This window comes from Camellia sinensis, chromosome 3 (assembly GCF_055761805.1).
Source record: "Camellia sinensis isolate YWXY chromosome 3, ASM5576180v1, whole genome shotgun sequence".
In the NCBI taxonomy this organism is placed as follows: Eukaryota; Viridiplantae; Streptophyta; class Magnoliopsida; order Ericales; family Theaceae; genus Camellia; species Camellia sinensis.
Window position 1 is genome coordinate 218,470,834 of NC_138963.1, and position 14,948 is coordinate 218,485,781.

Sequence of the window (14,948 nt, forward strand, 5' to 3'; positions counted from 1 at the left end):
TGTATGGGACTTACTAGAAAGTGCCAAAAAAAAAAAAAAAAAACAAGGGCTTATGCATTGCCAAAAAAAAAAAAAATTATGCTTTGACATTTTTTTTATTTATAATGACGACAGAGTTTTTATACCCAAACCTACATTGTAAATTGCTAACCATGTATATACAAACCTGAAAAATAACATAAATTTAAAATGTCTGAATTTATCATTTACGTCAGAGTTCACCCCTTTAAAACGGTTTAGCTTCCATATTTTGAAACAAAAGCACTACATCAGTTATGGGTACCACACTTTGAGCTTTGACATTGTCGTTTGCCTTTTATTTTTGCTTTTTAAGGGTTTGTTTGGGGTGTCCTAAATAAGTGTATTTTTTATCTTTTTGAACTAAAAAATTGAGGAAGAAAATATGGATGTTTGGGTTAACTTTTTGACTTTTTATAGAAAAATGTGTAATAAAAAATTGTAAAAATTGATTTGTAGGGAAAAATTAAGATTTGGAGTTGTGCAGCCGTAATTGTTGACTTTTGGTGAATAGTGTTAACTTTTTAACTTTTTGAGTAATTTTTTGACTTTTTAACTTTTTTACAATATGTCAAACTTAGCCTAATTAGTTTTATAGAAAAGTTGAGTATTTTTTTTAGAGCAATTATATTAAAAAACAATGTATAGAAACAAGACCCTAAGTTGGATATTGTGTCTATATGGAAGGGTGTAAATTTGGCTCACCCGGGCCCGGCCCAACCTATGTCGGGTCTCGCGGTCTCCTGTCAAAATTCGGACCGGGCCAAGTCACGGGCCAAAAATATTAAGCGTAGGCCCAAGCCCAAGGGTATTCGGGCCTTGGAGGGGTTAGTGGGTTGGGCCTCTGGCTGGCCCAATGGGCTTGGACCTAGTCTCGGGTTTGGGCGGGCCTAACCTTTTTTTTTGTTTTTTTAAATTTTTCTACCAAAATTTTATTATTTTTCATTAAAAAATACACTGGGTCTCGGGTGGGCCAGGCCCTAAGTGGGCCTTAAGTGGGCCAATAGGCCGAGCCAGCGGACTGGGCTTCAAAATGATGGTCCAGGCCCAAGCCCAGGGACTCAGGCATGGGCCCAAGTGGACCTAAACGGACTGGGCCCATCCTGAACTGCGGGTGGACTTCGGGTCACGTATGGGTCACGGACCATTTTTACACTCCTATCTACATAGAACTACTCTCTATTTTATTCTTTTATTTATTTTTTATTTTTTAAAGAATTTGCAGAATCTTGAACTTGAACCAAATTTCAAATTTCAATCAAACCAAGCATGTTTATTAAACAAAAAACAGTGGCAAGTTTCAATTTTTGCAATGTGAATAATTTTCATCAATGAGGCAATATCTCTATTTTTTTATATATTTATTTATATATCAAAACCACCCATTTTGGACAATGCACCGTGAGATTATATTTTTATTTATTCATAGCCTCAAAAAAAAATATTTGTTTGTTTGCATATTGTTTTTGGAAGGGACAAGATATGGTTACGTGGCAAAGGACACACTACTAATTCCAATGCAAGTCTTTGGCAAATAGGACATACTCAAATTAATTCTAGATGCTCCTAAAGATTTGCAGTACAATACATCTCTATACATAACTTTTTTTTAAAATAAAATAAAAAATTGTCATAATTAAATTTTTATGTCAAATTTGCATATTACCTCAGGTGTTAGTACTGCATTGGTGTAATGAACCTTTTCTTTATTTCATCAATGACAGTTACGCTATCACTTCATATGATGAGTAATTTTTTTTTTTTGTGTGGATACGATGAGGATCCGGGGTACTGCTGTGAGCAACTCACAGTAGTAATTGTTATGAGTTGAAACGACGTGGTTTCATCATATAAATAAATAAAAAAAAATTTTGGTTTGGTTGCTAAGAGGGCTTGATCTCAAGCAAACTGGAGAGAAAAAGACTCTTCAACTATTGTGCTACTTAGACAACTCTAACATTTTGGACATATATTATATTTATTACAATCTGTATTCTAGCATAAAAAAAAAGTTTACAACCTGTATTCCAACAAAACAAAAAGTTACAATTAGCTGCAACCACCATAAAGCTTATAAAATAAAATAAAACGTCTTTTTCATCTTCAAAAAAAAATTCCAATCTACACAATTTGATGCTCTGTTATATATCAAACACAAATAAAACAAAACAAAATAACAGTTGTTTCTCCTTAAATAAACCTTGAATCCATATCCAATATGCACAATTTGATGCTCTATTAAGTATCAAACACAAATAAAATAAAACATAATAACACTGGTGACTTCTCCTTAAATAAACCTTAAATTTATTCCAATTTAATTCTAAAAAATAAAGCAAAAGGGTGGCCCGCTAGATAAATGTTTACATTTCAATTTTGCAGACATGGTTCCGAATGACTGAAAAAATCAAACAAACTATCATTATGAAAGACTGACTCAGCCAACATGGGACTGTGCTCTGCTAGATCAAATCCGAATCCCTGCAACAAAAAAAAAAAAAAAAGATATAAAGAAATGCATTGGAAATAAATACACACATATATGTAAAAAAAAAAAAAAAAAAATCTAGATTGCAAACAAGTATATTATACAACTGAGAACTTTGTGGATTGTACGATACTTGGGAAGACAAAGGCGTTGATAGCAGATAAATTGGCGGGCATGCAAAATTAACATCGTGCATGAGCAGATTATATCCAAAATTCATTAGTTGTGGCCAATAGGGTATCTCAACATCCTAGTCCATAAAATATTGTTAATAGTTGGGTTATTAAAAATTTTACAATATTAAAATTAACACAATATTCAGAATTTTAACAAATAAAAAAAGACAGAATAATAATTATCAATATAAAAGTAAGAGAGATATGTAGAGAAAATCAAACACTGAGATTTATAGTGGTTTGGCACGCCAGGCCTACGTCCACTCCCCAAGGAACCTCATTGAGAATTTCTTTACTATCAATTGAATAAATACACCACCAAACTTGTGGATTTGGCACAGGACTTACTTTTATCTATTGAGCCTCACTCAACAATAAATGTCTCACCCTTACAAAATCTCTGACAAAAATAATGAATAAAAATAAGTGGTACTTAAACCCTCTTTTACAATAATTCTCTCACAAAGAGTAGATATGAAAGTGTAAGAATAAAGGCTACACTTAAAACTGAAAGTGAAAGAGCATAATACAATATACTCAGAATTTTGGGGCACACATAAATTTTTCTCTTCAAGTTCTTGATTTTTCTCCGCACACAACACTTCTATTTATACATAAAAATATACCCGTTGGAGGTAAGACGCTCCTTGCTTACGTCATGGATGACATGGGCACATTTTCTTTTGTCAAACTATAAATTTTCTTTGTTCACTTTTTCTTTTTGTTTTGTCAAATATGGAGCCACCGCTTTTGTAGACAAAAATCACAACTTTCAAACAAGCAAATTTATTATAATATATATATATATGTGTGAGTGTGTGTGTGTGTGTGTGTGACATGATACAAAATTCAAACATGAGCCACCGATTTCTAGGCAATTTGAATAATATTATCACATCTTTGAATTCAAATACGGAATTGATTTTGCTCCATCATTATGGACTCCTTGAAGTCAAAAATCACATGAATTTGTGTCTATTCTCTTTTGCAAGCAAATTCAAAGCATTTTGTAACTTTTTTTCTTTTTCATTCTGCAGGCAAAACATCTTCAAAGATTTGTTTACAATGAAAAATTATATAAGTCTTCTCCTTTAATCATTATATTATATTACTTTCAAGACTTTGACTATATATATAATATTTACACATTTGAATTTAAACAAGCAAGATATGAAATTATTTGCTACATCTTTTTCTTCTTTTTTATTATAATATATATATATATATATGACATGATATAATCAATTGTGTAAAAAATTTAATTACTCACGTGATGTATTCTATTTATATTATATGCATTATATATAATATGCTCAACAAATATTTGCATACATAGTAAAAAATTTCTTTAAGTAGTATTTATGATAGATCTGAATATATATACCATTTTTAAATTTCTGTATATGTTGTAGAGATTTTAAATTAAATATAACCTATCACTCCATGTAGATATATCACTTTTGTCAAAAGAAGACAACTTATCAATATCAAATTTATCAAAATAATAAAACCAATCAATATCAAATTTGTCAAAAGATGAATAGTGATCAGCCTAATTTTTCAAAAAGTGAATACTAAAATTTCAAAAATATTTTTTATTTAAATAACATTTAACAAATGTATCATACAATATATATTTTAAACATATAATATTTTGTGTCAAATATTATAAAATATGTATATTATTTACAAATTTTCAATTTATATTTTAGACATCATCAAAATTAAACAACATGATTAACAATCTCCCTCTTTTTGATGATGGCAATATTTGTATGAATTTGACACAAAATAAAAATCAACAAGTTATTTGATAATTTTGCAACATAAAATATTTAAAGCACATGCATGTACAGCAATTCAAAGTCATATTTTTTTCTCCCCCTTTGACATCATCAAAATAAAATATAGAGATAGGAAACAGACACATTTGGTAAAATAATCTGAGATGCCAAAAATATAATAATGGTCCGTACGTCTTGTTGAGATCATTTTGGGGATTGTGAAGCATCTCGAGTGCACGAAATGTTGACAAACAAAAGATTTAAGTAGATATGCATTGAGGATTGAATCGATAGAGTGTATAAAAAGTGACACGGATGATAGGCAAAGAAACGAAAATAGCAAGTGTTGGAGAAAAAAAATTGTTTTACCTTCTTGTGTAATCATGTCATTCCTTACCTTAGAAATCAATGGTTCGGACCTGCATGAGGTGCCTGTAATGCAAGCAAATGGAGGATACTAGTGGTGCAAGCACATGCTATGCCTGTAAATGAGGGTCCTAGTGTTATTGGTAATCGAAATGATATCGATGCTATTAATAACACTATGGCTCTTAGTACACATGCAATGACTGCAGTGTCCAATATGACGCAACAATTACAAGCAAAAGTACAAGAAAATCAACAATGGAGAGATGATGTGTGCTTGTTAAAACAATAACTGGTTAATATGTGTAAGGAGAAGAAAGAGCTAAAAAGGAAAAATGCACAGTTGGAGAATGCGGTGCAATATTATGCAACGGTTATAATGCCGAGACTCACAGAAGTTGAAAATAGAGAGAAGCATGTAAAAGAGGCTCATGAAAAATTGTTTAGAGAAGTGAAACGGAAAAAATCTGTGAAGCCTTCTGAAAACTTACATGTAATCGAGTAAAATTTTCTTCTTTTGAAATAAAATTGCAAGCATTTTTTCTCCCTTTTTTTTAAATTTTTTTATTTATATACATTCTATCTTAAAAAAAAAAAAAATTGGTGGTGCAGATAAGAAGTAGTGAAAAAAAATATGTATATACTCCCCCTAAAATTATGCACAAAATATACACACGCCCCCCTTTTATTTATTTATTTTTATTTTTTGTTTATAATAATTGTGAATCTCAAAATATATGAATCTCCCCCTAAATTAATACACTAAAAATTACATAAATTTGAAGAAACAAATTACCAATCTACAATACTAAGGGCCATTAAGATCCGGCCATAAACAACTACACCAAGTGCACTAACATAAAAGGAGAAAATAAAAATAAAAACAATTTCTTTAGACAAGGTAGAAGCAACCATTATTAAATCTAACAGAGTTTGGAGCACATACAACAAGTAAAAAAATATAACACAGTACAAAAAGAATTTTAGCATGTTGGTCGGTGATGACCTTGATGATCAGAGAAAATGGAGAAGATCGTGTAGATTGGTGACGAATTTTTGTAGATCGACAATGGGTCTTGATGGATCAGTCACGGATCTTGATAGATCAATCATGGAACTTGATGGATCGGTGATGAAACTTGATAAATTGGTAAAGATGGTGATGCAGATTTTGGGTAGAGAAATGATGGAGCTCAGTAAATTGGTGAGGGATTTGGGTGGATGATAGATGATGTTGTGGATGATGGGGCTGGTTGTAGACGATGTTGAAGATGAAGAGGGAGTTGGCTGAGGATGAGAGGAAGAAAGGGAGAGCAGCAGAGCGAGCGAGAGAAAAAGAGCGGGTGCGAAAGGAATGGAGTGGGTGAGAGAGAGAGAAAGAGAGAATATATGTATATAATTTATTTTTATTTTTATTATTATTTATAATTATTATTAGAATATTTTATTTAATTATTTATTTTAAAAAAATTATTTTTAATATAAACATTATATTGGAGTATTTATCATTAGGGCTGCAAACGAACCGAGCTGTTCATGAACAAGCTCAAGTTCGGCTCGTTAAGGCTCGTTCGAACTCGACTCGATTAATAAACGAGCCGAGCTCGAACTTAAATCTCAAGCTCAATTAATAAACGAGTCGAGCTCGAGCATACTGTTGCTCGACTCGAATAGGCTCGCGAGCTCAAAAATATAAATATTAATTTATATTTTTATATTTTAAATATATATATTATATTATATATTATAATAAAATATTTTTAATTATATTATATATAATATAATATATATTATACATATCAAAAACTTTGAACTTTGAACTTTGAACTTTTTATTTTTATAATATTTTATGTTTTATATATTTATATATATATATATATATATTATATTGTATGTTTAATATATTTTATGTTCGATATATTTATATATTATATTGTCCTCAGAATTTGGCTGCCACTACCGTTGCCAACAGCTCCATTTATAAGCAGTGAACCTTAGCATGCTTCTTCCTTTGAGCGATGTGGGACTTTTGGTGCACTTGACAAAACAACGCCGTTTGATAAGTAATGTTTCAAACAATTGGGAGTCCCACATTGTTTACATATGTATTTCAAAGACAAACAAATCTCTATTTAAGTGTAGTAGCTGCTAGCCTTTGTGGTTTCACTTGGCTAACGAGCCATAACGAGCTGAGCCCGAGTTACATAAATTTTAGACGAGCCGAGCTCGAGCTTACATATTTAGGCTCGTTTCGAGCTCAAGCCGAGCTCGAACACCTTTGTAACAAATCGAGCCGAGCTCGAACATAGTGAAACTCGGCTCGGCTCGGCTCGATTACAACCCTATTTATCATACCAAGTTCTGTTCTAATATAATAAAATTGTTCTTCATTTAGAGGCTTGGTAAATATGTCCGCTAATTGACGATTTGTAGGCACAAATTCAAGTTCAATGTCACCTTTGAGTACATAATCTCTTAGAAAATGATGCATGATTTCAATGTGTTTAGTGCGTGAGTGCTGAATAAGATTTTTTGAAAGGTTAATGACACTTGTATTGTCACATTTTATAGGAATATGATCATAGTGAAGTCTAAAATCTTGAAGTTGTTGTTTCATCCAAAGCAATTGTGCACAACACCCAGCGGCGACAATGTATTCTGCTTCAGCAATTGACAGAGCCACTGAGTTTTGTTTTTTGCAAAACCAAGAAGTGAGTGAGTGTCCAAGAAAATGACAAGTGCCACTAGTGCTTTTTCGGTCAAGTCTACAACTCGCAAAGTCGGCATCTGAGTAACCAAAGAGTTCAAAAGTGGTTCCCTTAGGACCATAATCCCAAATTTGGAGTACCGACAAGATATCTGAAAATACGTTTGACTGCGATGATGTGTGACTCTTTCGGTGCGAATTGAAAACGTGGACACATACAAACACTAAACATTATATCAGGTCTACTTGTAGTAAGATAGAGTAAGGAACCAATCATACCTCGATATTTCTTTTCATTTACAGGTTTACCTTGCTCATCTTTGTCAATTTTTATTGATGTGCTCATTGGAGTTGCTACAGGCTTTGATGATTTCATTTCAAACCTTTTGAGTAGATCCTTGATATATTTTGTTTGATTTAAATGGATTCCATCATTAGTTTGTTTAATTTGTAGACCAATGAAGTAATTTAATTCCCCCATCATACTCATTTCAAATTCACCCTGTATATCTTTAGCAAACTCTTTGCACAAATTTTCATTAGTAGCACCAAAAATGATATCATCAACACAAATTTGAACAATTAGCATATCTTCCTTTTTGATTTTTATAAAAAGTGTTATATCAATTTTTCCTCTAGAAAAACCCTTGTCAAGTAGAAAATTACTCAATCTTTCATACCAAGCTCTAGGAGCTTGTTTTAAGCCATATAAGGCTTTTGAAAGTTTGAAAACATGATCCAGGTATTTATGATTTTCAAAACCGGGAGGTTGTTCAATATAAACTTTCTCCGAAATGTACCCATTTAAAAAAGCACTTTTAACATCCATTTAATATAATTTAAAATCTTTAAAGCATACAAAAGCAAGTAACATTCTAATAGCTTCAAATCTAGCAACTGGTGCAAAAGTTTCATCAAAATCAATGCCCTCTTCTTGATTATAACCTTGAGCTACTAATGTAGTTTTATTTCTAGTAACAACTTCAGATTCATCCAATTTATTTCGAAAACCCATTTTGTACCAATAACGGGATGATCCTTGAGACGAGGAGTTAAAAACCGAACTTCATTCCTGTAACAACCCCGATCTGTAAGCAGCCACTAATCAGTAATTAAGGATGCTAATTAAGTGAATAAGATAAATTATGGGTATATTATGTGATTTGCTTGACCTTTGGCTTCCTATCTGTTACTAGTGAAAATATTTGTCTAGAAATCTGCTTTAATATAAAGATTGAAAGCCTTATCGGCATCTAAAATCGGAATTAGTTCCATGAGTGTGTTATTTGGAATTTTTAGAACACTATGGAAAATTTTATTAAAAATTAATTCGGTTTAAAAAAAATAAAAATAAAAATAATTGTATCGCATATGATTAAATCAAGCCTTGGTGGGGATCATTTTGGATTAATTGAATTTTGTGTTAATCTGAATAAATTAAGGTTACTTATGTTTGATTTAAATAGTGCATGATTGGTGTCTAATCTAATCCTACTAAAGATCCAAGATGTGATTTAGTGTATAATGTGTTGAGGCATTTTTGTAGTATTGAGTGTAGGGAATTAAAACCCTTGTGTGTGTGTGTGTGTGTGTGTGTGTGTTGGAAGGTTGCATGCGTGTGCACGTGTATTTGTGCTCAAAGGGAGGAGTGTGTCATGTATTTTCGACTGAGTAAAGGAGTGTAAGAATTTGCTCATTTGGTCCCTTATGTTAGAGAGAGGGAGTATAGCTAGAGAGTGAGCTCAAGAAGTTGAAGAAGAGGATGGAAACTAGGAAGATTCACCCCACACTTCTGAAATCAAGCTCTAGGTAAGAGTCCTTAGCATTATCCTCTGCAAGTTAACTTCCATGCATCACGATTTCAACTCATCTTGGAACCAATTTCATGAAATTAGCAAGAGAAGTGGGTCTTTGGGCATGTAAATGATTTGCATATGTATTCATGACAGAGCACCTCTGATTTTACTATCTTAAGTTCGGGTTTTGAAGTCCTTGCATGCATGTAAGTTTTGGGTATGTTCATAGTTTCAGAATTCATGAGGTTGTTGATCATCATTTGCATGTTTTGAGAAAATCAAGAACATAGTTTGAAAATCTTCCATGCAAGAGTTTTTGAGTTCAAATTGGTAAATTCATGAGCTTAGAGCAAAAGAAAGTGTTCATGTTTTAGAAAGGTTTTCGAGCATTAGAAACAAGCCATGCATGAGTATAACCTTGGAAATCACATTTTTAAGCTCAAGCTCTGTTTTGAAAAACCCAGAATTTTACAGTCCGCTCGAGCGAGGAAACATGCGCTCGAGTGGAGAATGCGAGCTCTTAGTATTTTTTTTTTCAGACATGAGCTCTCTGCTCGAGCGACCACTTTGACGCTCGAGCGAACCCTTTGCATGTTGTCGATCCGCTCGAGCATGGGAGTTGTAGCTCGAGCGTGGATTACGACCAACTAGTACTTTTTCCAAGTTTGCAGGTCGCTCGAGCGAACGAAGTCACGTTTGAGCGACCCCTCTCATTTTGCATGTCCGCTCGAGCGGGGACCTCATTTTCAGAAATTTTGCCTAAGTGTCCCAATGTATGTTTTGGCATCCTCATTGCATTTTAGGCATTCATAAGCCTTACTTAAGCCATAGTAATGAGGTTATGGATTAGAAACACACTAACGAATGAATGTACTAAGTTATGGGAATGCAAGTAGGTGTGTTTTAAGCAATGAGCTAAGAATTAACAAGAACCAACGTAATGTAAGCTAAGCCGTGTTGGCCAAGTACTTGTGTAATGATAAGATCTGTTGGTGTTATGTGCCTTTGTGTTTCTAGGTCAACGTCCGAGGATTGATTGACCGTTTGCAAGAACCACTGTAAGTAATGTTATCGTAAAGATACGTTTATATGAATTATGTTCTAAATGAAATGTGATAAGCTATGTTTTCTGAAATGATATCTGTTTTTTGTGAACGAATATTCCGTATTTGAAATCTATTATGGCATCCATAGATAGTTCCAAGTCATGGGGGACAGGATGAAAATGCGGGTCCATGACATTCATGTGTTTACGAGATCTCGTTAGCCACTTCATTGTGGTGATATGTGTTTAATCGGTATCCAGAACCAATTACTCTAGTCGGAAGACATTCTGTAATGTGATCTATGGGATGTACCATTATTATGTTCTGATATGAGAATGATTATGCTCTGATCTGTTTCCGCTAATTATGATACGTTCGGATTTCGTTCACTAACCCCTTTATCTTAATGTTATTCACTAGGCTTTAACTCACTGTTTGTATATATGTATATATAGGTGGGCATTCTGGAGATCGAGCCCGAAGGCTTTTGTCTGGAACTGTGTTTCTGTTGTCAGCCAACCATTGCGCCTCACGTGGAGGTTCCCGAAGTGTCCTGTGTTCAGTTCTATTGATTCTGTATATGTATGCGACTGGATTTGATTATGTTGGTTGTACTTAAGATACTGTAATGTATGTGGGTATATTGTGTGGTTGACTAACGGATATGTATATAAAGTTTTAAATACTCTGTTTCATATAAGTCAGCACAGCTCAATGGACAACTATATTCATGTATTTGCTTCCGCTAGCCCCTTAATTTTGTTAATCTGTACAGAGGCCTTCGGTAATCCAAGGATTACTGGCCGGTTACGATGCTAAACCTATAGGGGCAGGTTTGGGTCGTGACAATTCCTTTCAAATTGATTTAATTCTTCTTGAATTGCTAAAATCCAATTTTCATCATTTTCAGCTTCTAAAAACGATTTTGGTTCAATTTGTGAAACAAACGCTAAGTTACCACAAACATTTCTAACAGAGGAACGAGCTTTTATACCTTTCCCTGCATCACCTATGATGAGGTCTTTGGGGTGGCCATGAGTATACTTCCATTCTTTTGGTAAATTTGAGTCGTTTTCTAGAAGATCATATATTTCTTGAAGTTTCTCCATTGTTTTTTTTTTCTTTATGTTCGTGTAGTGGATTTTCTTCATCTTCCTTTATGTAAATTCTCTCTATGGCTGGTTGATTTACTACAATATCATTACTTACAAGATTCTTGGAAATAATGTTGTTAGATTCATCAAAAACAACATGCATAGATTCTTCAACAAGTGGAGTTCTTTTATTGAATACTTTATAAGCTTTACTAGACATAGAATAACCAAGAAATATAGCTTCGTCCGATTTAGCATCAAATTTTTCTAAATTAGCTTTATTGTTATTTAATACAAAGCATTTACAACCAAAAGCACGCAAGTGACTAATATTAGGTTTTCTACCTTTCCAAAGTTCATAAGGGGTTTTCTTAATAATAGGTCTAATCATGGCACGGTTGATAAAATAGCATGTAGTATTAACAGCTTTCGTCCAAAAATATTTAGGCAAATTATTTTCACAAAGCATAGTACGAGCCATTTCTTCAAGAGTTTTATTTTTTCTTTCAACTACTCCATTTTGTTGAGGAGTTCTAAGGGCAGAAAAATTATGATCAATTCCAAACTCAACACAAAACATAATAAAATCATCATTTTCAAATTCTCTACCATGATCACTTCTAATACTACAAATATTAAGATTTTTTTTCATTTTAAATTCTTTTACAAAGTCTTGAGAAATTATAAAAACCTTCATTTTTATATGCTAAAAATAATACTCATGTATATCTAGTATAATCATCAACACAAACAAGAGCATACGATTTTTTCCTCCTAAACTTAATGTTTTAGATGGTCCGAATAAATTAATATGCAACAGTTGAAGTGGTTTAGTAGTTGAAACGATATTTTTGGATTTAAAAGAAATTCTAGTTTGTTTCTCAAATTGACATGCATCACAAGGTTTGTCTTTTTCAAAAATAATTTTTGGTAAACCAATACCTAACTCATTTTTTGAAGGCTTGGAAATTAAATCAAAATGAGCATATCCTAGTCTTCTATGCCAAAATCAACCATTATATTTATAGCAGATAAACATTTAATATTAAAATGAGAAGACAAATCATGCAAATCAAACACATATAGATTCTCATATCTATAACCTACAAATAAAGTTTTGTTTTCCAGGGTGTTTTCAATAGTGCAGTGAGTTTTCTAAAAAATAACTCTATAACCTTTATCACATAATTGACTAATACTAAGCAAGTTATGTTTTAAACCTTCAACAAATAAAACATTTTCAATAATAGGAGAGGGATTTTTACCAATACTTCCTACACCAATGATTTTACCCTTGCTATTGTCGCCAAATGTCACATATCCGCCATCCTTTGGTTGGAGTGTGGCGAACATAACTTTATTTCCAGTTATGTGCCTCGAACATGCACTGTCGAGATACCATCTATCGTTACTGGAATTTGTCTTGAAACATACCTACAAAAATTTGATTTTCTATTGGTACCCATTTTTTCTTAGGTCCATAAAAGTTAAAATTTGACACTCTTGAAATGTCCTTAGGGACCCACATCTTTTTTATTTTAGCAAAAAGATTTCTTTTAACAGGACATGAAGGTGAAATAAGACCTTTTGTTCCACAAAAATGACATGTGAGATGAGAGTGATTAGAAAATGCATATACAAAGCCATTTTTGACAGTTTTTACTTTTGAAAAATGTTTATATCCAATTTTGGCTCTACCAAAAGTACGGTTTTGATTTTTAAGAATTTTATCTAAAGTCTCTCTACCTTGAGTGAATTTTGAAAGAGTATTTTTCAAGTTTTCAATATTTTCTTTCAAAATAATTTGCTCCTTTTTTAAAGACTCATTTTCTTTTTGTAATACAACTAAATGTTTTTTAGAAATTGAAGACTCTTTTCGAGTTAAAATCTCATTTTCCTTTTTTATTTTCATGACTTCATTTTCTAAAACATTTATCTTGGAAGTTAATGATTCATTTTCTTTTGATAAACTTGAAATCACTTTCTTTTGACAATTAACTTTCAAACTAAGTTTCTTAAATTCAACATGTAATTCATCAAAAGCTAATTGTAATTCATCAAATGTAAAGGATTCGTCATTTACCTCATTTTCGTTTCTAAGTGCCATTAAGCATAGTTTAGCAACCTCATTTTTACAAACTTCGGTTTTTATGTCGCTTTCATCGCTATCTTCTTCCCATGCTGCAATCATAACTTTCTTCTTATCCTTTTTGAATTTTTTCTTAAGTTCCAGACATTATGATTTGCAGTGTCCAGGTTTGTTGCATTCGTAGCAAGTAATTTCAGATTTTTTGTGATTTTCTCCTCTTTGAAAATCCCTGTTGTTGAAGTCTTTTCTGAAAAATTTTCGTACGCCTTGTTTCTTTCTCACAAACCTTTGGAACTTTCTAGTGATGAATGTCATTTCCTCATCCTCATCTGAATCATCTTCCTCATCCTCTTGATTTTTCAAGATGGATTTGAAGGCTATTCCTTTTTTCTTATTGTTGTCATCCTCTTCCTTTCCTTCTTGCATTATGAGCTCATGAGTTAAGAGAGATCCCATTAACTCATCTAGACTTAGCTTTGATAAATCCGTGGCTTCGGTAATGGCAATGACTTTTGTCTCCCAATTTTTTGGCAATGACCTAAGCATTTTTCTTATAATTTCAGCATTAGTATATATTTTTCCAAGAGAAGTTAAACAATTAATAATATCAATAAAGCGAGTAAACATTTGAGGAATAGTCTCATCAAGCTTCATTTTAAAGAGTTCATAATTATGGACTAACAAACTAACTCTAGATTTTTTAACTTGTTTGGTTCCCTCATGAGTCACTATAAGCTTGTCCCAGATTTCTTTTGCGGTTTTACATGTGGAAATTATGTTGAACTTGTTGGCATCTAAGGCGCAATACAACATGTTTGTGGCTTTTACATTAATTTGAGCCATTTTAGTATCTGATTCATTCCACTCATCTTCAGGTTTTGGTACCCTAAGTCCATCTACGGTTTTGGTAGGAATTTTTGGACCATTGCAAATAATTTTCTAGTATTCATAATCATTAGATTGAACATGTATGGTCATCCTAGTTTTCCAATAGCTAAAATTTGTACCGCTAAATAGTGGTAGCCTATTAGATGCTTGTCTCTCAGGTAAGGTATAACTAGGAGTTACCATGATCTACTTTAAGACAGTAAGTCATACAAACTAGAATCTAGACTCTGATACCAATTGTTATCCCAGGTAGGCAACCCAAGAGGAGGTGGATTGCGTTATTAAAAATTTTACAATATTAAAATTAACACAATATTCAAAATTTTAACAAATAAAAAAAGACAACATAATAATTATCAATATAAAAGTAAGAGAGATAGAGAGAAAAAATCAAACACTGAGATTTATAGTGATTCGGCACGCCAGGCCTACATCCATTTCCTAAGGAACCTCCTTGAGAATTTCTTTACTATCAATTCAATAAATACACCACCAA